We start from the raw sequence: 6,454 nt of genomic DNA on the forward strand, positions 1-6,454 counted from the left end.
CTCTATGGAGCCTCTAACCCCCTCCCTGTCCCTATGGAGCCTCTAACCCCCTCCCTGTCCATATGGAGCCTCTAACCCCCTCCCTGTCCATATGGAGACTCTAACCCCCTCCCTGTCCATATGGAGACTCTAACCCCCTCCCGACTCTATGGAGCCTCTAACCCCCTCCCTGTCCCTATGGAGCCTCTAACCCCCTCCCTGTCTCTATGGAGCCTCTATCCCCCTCCATGTCTCTATGGAGCCTCTAACCCCCTCCCTGTCCATATGGAGACTCTAACCCCCTCCCTGTCCATATGGAGACTCTAACCCCCTCCCGACTCTATGGAGCCTCTAACCCCCTCCCTGTCCCTATGGAGCCTCTAACCCCCTCCCTGTCTCTATGGAGCCTCTATCCCCCTCCATGTCTCTATGGAGCCTCTAACCCCCTCCCTGTCCATATGGAGACTCTAACCCCCTCCCTGTCCTTATGGTGCCTCTAAACTCCCTCTGTCCCTATGGATCTCTAACCCCCTCCCGACTCTATGGAGCCTCTAACCTCTAACCCCCTCCCTGTCCCTACGGAGCCTCTAACCCCCTCCCTGTCCCTATGGAGCCTCTAACCCCCTCCCTGTCCATATGGAGACTCTAACCCCCTCCCTGTCCATATGGAGCCTCTAACCCCCTCCCTGTCCCTATGGAGCCTCTAACCCCCTCCCTGTCCCTATGGAGCCTCTAACCCCCTCCCTGTCCATATGGAGACTCTAACCCCCTCCCTGTCCATATGGAGACTCTAACCCCCTCCCTGTCCTTATGGTGCCTCTAAACTCCCTCTGTCCCTATGGAATCTCTAACCCCCTCCCGACTCTATGGAGCCTCTAACCTCTAACCCCCTCCCTGTCCCAATGGAGCCTCTAACCTCCTCCCTGTCTCTATGGAGCCTCTAACCCTCCCTCTCTCTATGGAGTCTCTAACCTCTAACCCCCTCCCTGTCCCTATGGAGCCTCTAACCTCTAACCTCCTCCCTGTCCCTAGTTGATGACCAAGCACCCTGGGAAGCGTCTGGGCTGTGGTCCGGAGGGGGAGCGAGACATCAGAGACCACGGTTCTTCCGCTATATGGACTGGGACAAAGTGGAGAACAAGGAAGTACAACCGCCATTCAAACCCAAAGCTGTGAGTCTCTCTCTATGGAGCCTCTAACCCCCGTCTCTCTCTATGGAGCCTCTAACCCCCGTCTCTCTCTATGGAGCCTCTAAACACCCCCCCCCCTGTCTCTCTCTATGGAGCCTCTAACCCCCCCCTGTCTCTCTCTGTCCTTTCAGCTGGTTCTCCTTTTGTCAACGTTGATAATGATGATATTGATGGTGATGCTGATGATGGTGGTGAGGATGATGGTGATGATGATGGTGGTGATGGTGATGATGATGATGGTGGTGATGGTGGTGGTGGTGATGATGTTGGTGATGATGTTGGTGATGATGATGGTGGTGATGGTGATGATGGTGGTGGTGATGATGGTGATGGTGATGATGATGGTGGTGATGATGCTGGTGGTGGTGGTGGTGATGATGATGGTGATGATTGTGGTGATGAGGGTGATGGTGGTGATGGTGATGGTGATGGTGATGATGATGATGGTGGGTGGTGATGGTGGTGATGATGGTGATAGTTATGGTGATGATGGTGATGGTGATGGTGATGATGATGATGTTCATGATGATGATGGTGGTGATGGTGGTGGTGATGGTAGTGGTGATGATGATGGTGACGATGGTGATGGTGATGGTGGTGATGGTGGTGGTGGTGATGATGATGGTGGTGATGGTGATGATGATGATGGTGGTGATGGTGGTGGTGGTGATGATGTTGGTGATGATGTTGGTGATGATGATGGTGGTGATGGTGATGATGGTGGTGGTGATGATGGTGATGGTGATGATGATGGTGGTGATGATGATGGTGGTGGTGGTGGTGATGATGATGATTGTAAATGATGGTGATGATGGTGGTGGTGATGGTGGTGATGGTGATGATGATGATGATGGTGGTGATGGTGGTGATGATGGTGATGATGGTGATGGTGATGATGATGATGTTCATGGTGGTGATGGTGGTGAGGATGGTGATGATGATGATGATGTTCGTGATGATGATGGTGATGGTTTTTGAGTGAAAGGAGAACTGCAGTTTACTGGTGTGACCAGCGTGTGTATCAGTTCCACCTTGTTGTTGTTGTTGTTTACTGGTGTGACCAGCGTGTGTATCAGTTCCACCTTGTTGTTGTTGTTGTTGTTGTTTACTGGTGTGACTAGCGTGTGTATCAGTTCCACCTTGTTGTTGTTGTTGTTTACTGGTGTCACCAGCGTGTGTATCAGTTCCACCTTGTTGTTGTTGTTGTTGTTGTTTACTGGTGTAACCAGCGTGTGTATCAGTTCCACCTTGTTGTTGTTTACTGGTGTGACCAGCGTGTGTATCAGTTCCACCTTGTTGTTTTTGTTGTTTACTGGTGTGACCAGCGTGTGTATCAGTTCCACCTTGTTGTTGTTGTTGTTGTTGTTTACTGGTGTGACTAGCGTGTGTATCAGTTCCACCTTGTTGTTGTTGTTGTTGTTGTTGTTTACTGGTGTGACCAGCGTGTGTATCAGTTCCACCTTGTTGTTGTTGTTGTTGTTTACTGGTGTAACCAGCGTGTGTATCAGTTCCACCTTGTTGTTGTTTACTGGTGTGACCAGCGTGTGTATCAGCTCCACCTTGTTGTTGTTTAATGGTGTGACCAGCGTGTGTATCAGTTCCACCTTGTTGTTGTTTACTGGTGTGACCAGCGTGTGTATCAGCTCCACCTTGTTGTTGTTGTTGTTTACTGGTGTGACCAGCGTGTGTATCAGTTCCACCTTGTTGTTGTTGTTGTTTACTGGTGTGACCAGCGTGTGTATCAGTTCCACCTTGTTGTTGTTTACTGGTGTGACCAGCGTGTGTATCAGTTCCACCCTGTTGTTGTTTACTGGTGTGACCAGCGTGTGTATCAGTTCCACCTTGTTGTTGTTGTTGTTGTTGTTTACTGGTGTGACCAGCGTGTGTATCAGCTCCACCTTGTTTTTCCATCAAAAGGTTGGAAGGCAGGATCTGTCAGAACAGAGCCCTAATGAGTACAGACCTTCCTCCATCCCTGTCTTCCTCTCTCTCTCGCTCTCTCTCTCTCTCTCTCTCTCTCTCTCTCTCTCTCTCTCTCTCTCTCTCTCTCTCTCTCCCACTGTCTCTCTCTCTCTCTCTCTCCCACTGTCTCTCCCTTTCTCTCTTTTCTATCTATCTCTTTCTCTCTCTCTCCTCATCTTTATCTCCTTCTCCCTTTCCCTCTGTCTCTCCCTCTGTTGTAGCTGTCAGAGACGTCAGACCTCCTGTTGTTTAGTTGTGCTACCTGCTGAGAGAGAGAATAGATCGACAAAGAGAGGGAGAAGAGAGCGAGAGAGAGTTCACCTTTATTTTTTTAACTTAGGAGTCCTATTGAGACCCAGGTATCTTTTACTAAAAGAAGCATCTTACAATTACGTAACAAATTACACAGCAGGAACAAAACTACACCCAGGAAATACAGCAGGAACATAATGACACTTAGGAAATACAGCAGGAACATAATGACACTTAGGAAATACAGCAGGAACATAATGACACTTAGGAAATACAGCAGGAACAAAACGACACTTAGGAAATACAGCAGGAACATAATGACACTTAGGAAATACAGCAGGAACATAATGACACTTAGGAAATACAGCAGGAACATAACTACACTTAGGAAATACAGCAGGAACATAATGACACCCAGGAAATACAGCAGGAACAAAACGACACTTAGGAAATACAGCAGGAACAAAATGACACTTAGGAAATACAGCAGGAACATAATGACACTTAGGAAATACAGCAGGAATATAACTACACTTAGGAAATACAGCAGGAACATAACTACACTTAGGAAATACAGCAGGAACAAAATGACACTTAGGAAATACAGCAGGAACATAATGACACTTAGGAAATACAGCAGGAATATAACTACACTTAGGAAATACAGCAGGAACATAACTACACTTAGGAAATACAGCAGGAACATAACGACACTTAGGAAATACAGCAGGAACATAATGACACTTAGGAAATACAGCAGGAACATAATGACACTTAGGAAATACAGCAGGAAACATAATGACACTTAGGAAATACAGCAGGAACATAATGACACTTAGGAAATACAGCAGGAACAAAACTACACTTAGGAAAAGCGGCAGGAACAAAACTACACTTAGGAAATACAGCAGGAACATAATGACACTTAGGAAATACAGCAGGAACATAATGACACTTAGGAAATACAGCAAGAACAAAATGACACTTAGGAAATACAGCAGGAACATAATGACACTTAGGAAATACAGCAGGAACAAAACGACACTTAGGAAATACAGCAGGAACAAAATGACACTTAGGAACTACAGCAGGAAACAAAACTACACTTAGGAAATACAGCAGGAACATAATGACACTTAGGAAATACAGCAGGAACATAATGACACTTAGGAAATACAGCAGAACAAAATGACACTTAGGAAATACAGCAGGAACATAATGACACTTAGGAAATACAGCAGGAACAAAATGAAGCTTAGGAAATACAGCAGGAACATAATGACACTTAGGAACTACAGCAGGAACAAAACGACACTTTGGAAATACAGCAGGAACATAATGACACTTAGGAAATACAGCAGGAACATAATGACACTTAGGAAATACAGCAGGAACATAATGACACTTAGGAAATACAGCAGGAACATAATGACACTTAGGAAATACAGCAGGAACAAAACGACACTTAGGAAATACAGCAGGAACAAAATGACACTTAGGAAATACAGCAGGAACATAATGACACTTAGGAAATACAGCAGGAACAAAATGACACTTAGGAAATACAGCAGAAACATAATGACACTTAGGAAATACAGCAGGAACAAAATGACACTTAGGAAATACAGCAGGAACATAATGACACTTAGGAAATACAACAGGAACAAAACTACACTTAGGAAATACAGCAGGAACATAATGACACTTAGGAAATACAGCAGGAACAAAACGACACTTAGGAAATACAGCAGGAACAAAATGACACTTAGGAAAATACAGCAGGAACATAATGACACTTAGGAAATACAGCAGGAACATAGTGACACTTAGGAACTACAGCAGGAACAAAATGACACTTAGGAAATACAGCAGGAACATAATGACACTTAGGAAATACAGCAGGAACAAAATGACACTTAGAAATACAGCAGGAACATAAATGACACTTAGGAACTACAGCAGGAACAAAACAACACTTTGGAAATACAGCAGGAACAAAATGACACTTAGGAAATACAGCAGGAACATAATGACACTTAGGAAATACAGCAGGAACATAATGACACTTAGGAAATACAGCAGGAACAAACGACACTTATGAAATACAGCAGGAAACAAAATGACACTTAGAAATACAGCAGGAACAAAACGACACTTAGGAAATACAGCAGGAACATAATACACTTAGGAAATACAGCAGGAACAAATGACACTTAGGAAATACAGCAGGAACATAATGACACTTAGGAAATACAGCAGGAACAAATGACACTTAGGAAATACAGCAGGAACAAAACTACACTTAGGAAATACAGCAGGAACAAAACTACACTTAGGAAATACAGCAGGAACATAATGACACTTAGGAAATACAGCAGGAACATAATGACACTTAGGAAATACAGCAGGAACATAATGACGCTTAGGAAATACAGCAGGAACAAAATGACACTTAGGAAATACAGCAGGAACATAATGACACTTAGGAAATACAGCAGGAACATAATGACACTTAGGAAATACAGCAGGAACATAATGACACTTAGGAAATACAGCAGGAACATAATGACACTTAGGAAATACAGCAGGAACATAATGACACTTAGGAAATACAGCAGGAACAAAATGACACTTAGGAAATACAGCAGGAACATAATGACACTAGGAAATACAGCAGGAACAAAATGACACTTAGGAAATACAGCAGGAACAAAACGACACTTAGGAAATACAGCAGGAATATAATGACACTTAGGAAATACAGCAGGAACATAATGACACTTAGGAAATACAGCAGGAACAAAATGACACTTAGGAAATACAGCAGGAACATAATGACACTTAGGAACTACAGCAGGAACAAAACGACACTTAGGAAATACAGCAGGAACATAATGACACTTAGGAATACAGCAGGAACATAATGACACTTAGGAAATACAGCAGGAACAAAATGACACTTAGGAAATACAGCAGGAACAATAACTACACTAGGAACTAAGAAGGAACATAATGACACTTAGGAAATACAGCAGGAATGCGTTGTTCCGTGGTTCAGAAGATGTTTCAGA

General features: G+C 44.3%; 1 pseudogene; it reads left to right on the plus strand.

The window, feature by feature from the left end:
* Window positions 1-6,454, plus strand: part of LOC116359997 (protein kinase C beta type-like) — a 124,414-nt pseudogene that overhangs the window by 112,200 nt on the left and 5,760 nt on the right.

This window comes from Oncorhynchus kisutch, unplaced genomic scaffold, assembly GCF_002021735.2.
Source record: "Oncorhynchus kisutch isolate 150728-3 unplaced genomic scaffold, Okis_V2 Okis06b-Okis10b_hom, whole genome shotgun sequence".
Classification (NCBI taxonomy): Eukaryota; Metazoa; Chordata; class Actinopteri; order Salmoniformes; family Salmonidae; genus Oncorhynchus; species Oncorhynchus kisutch.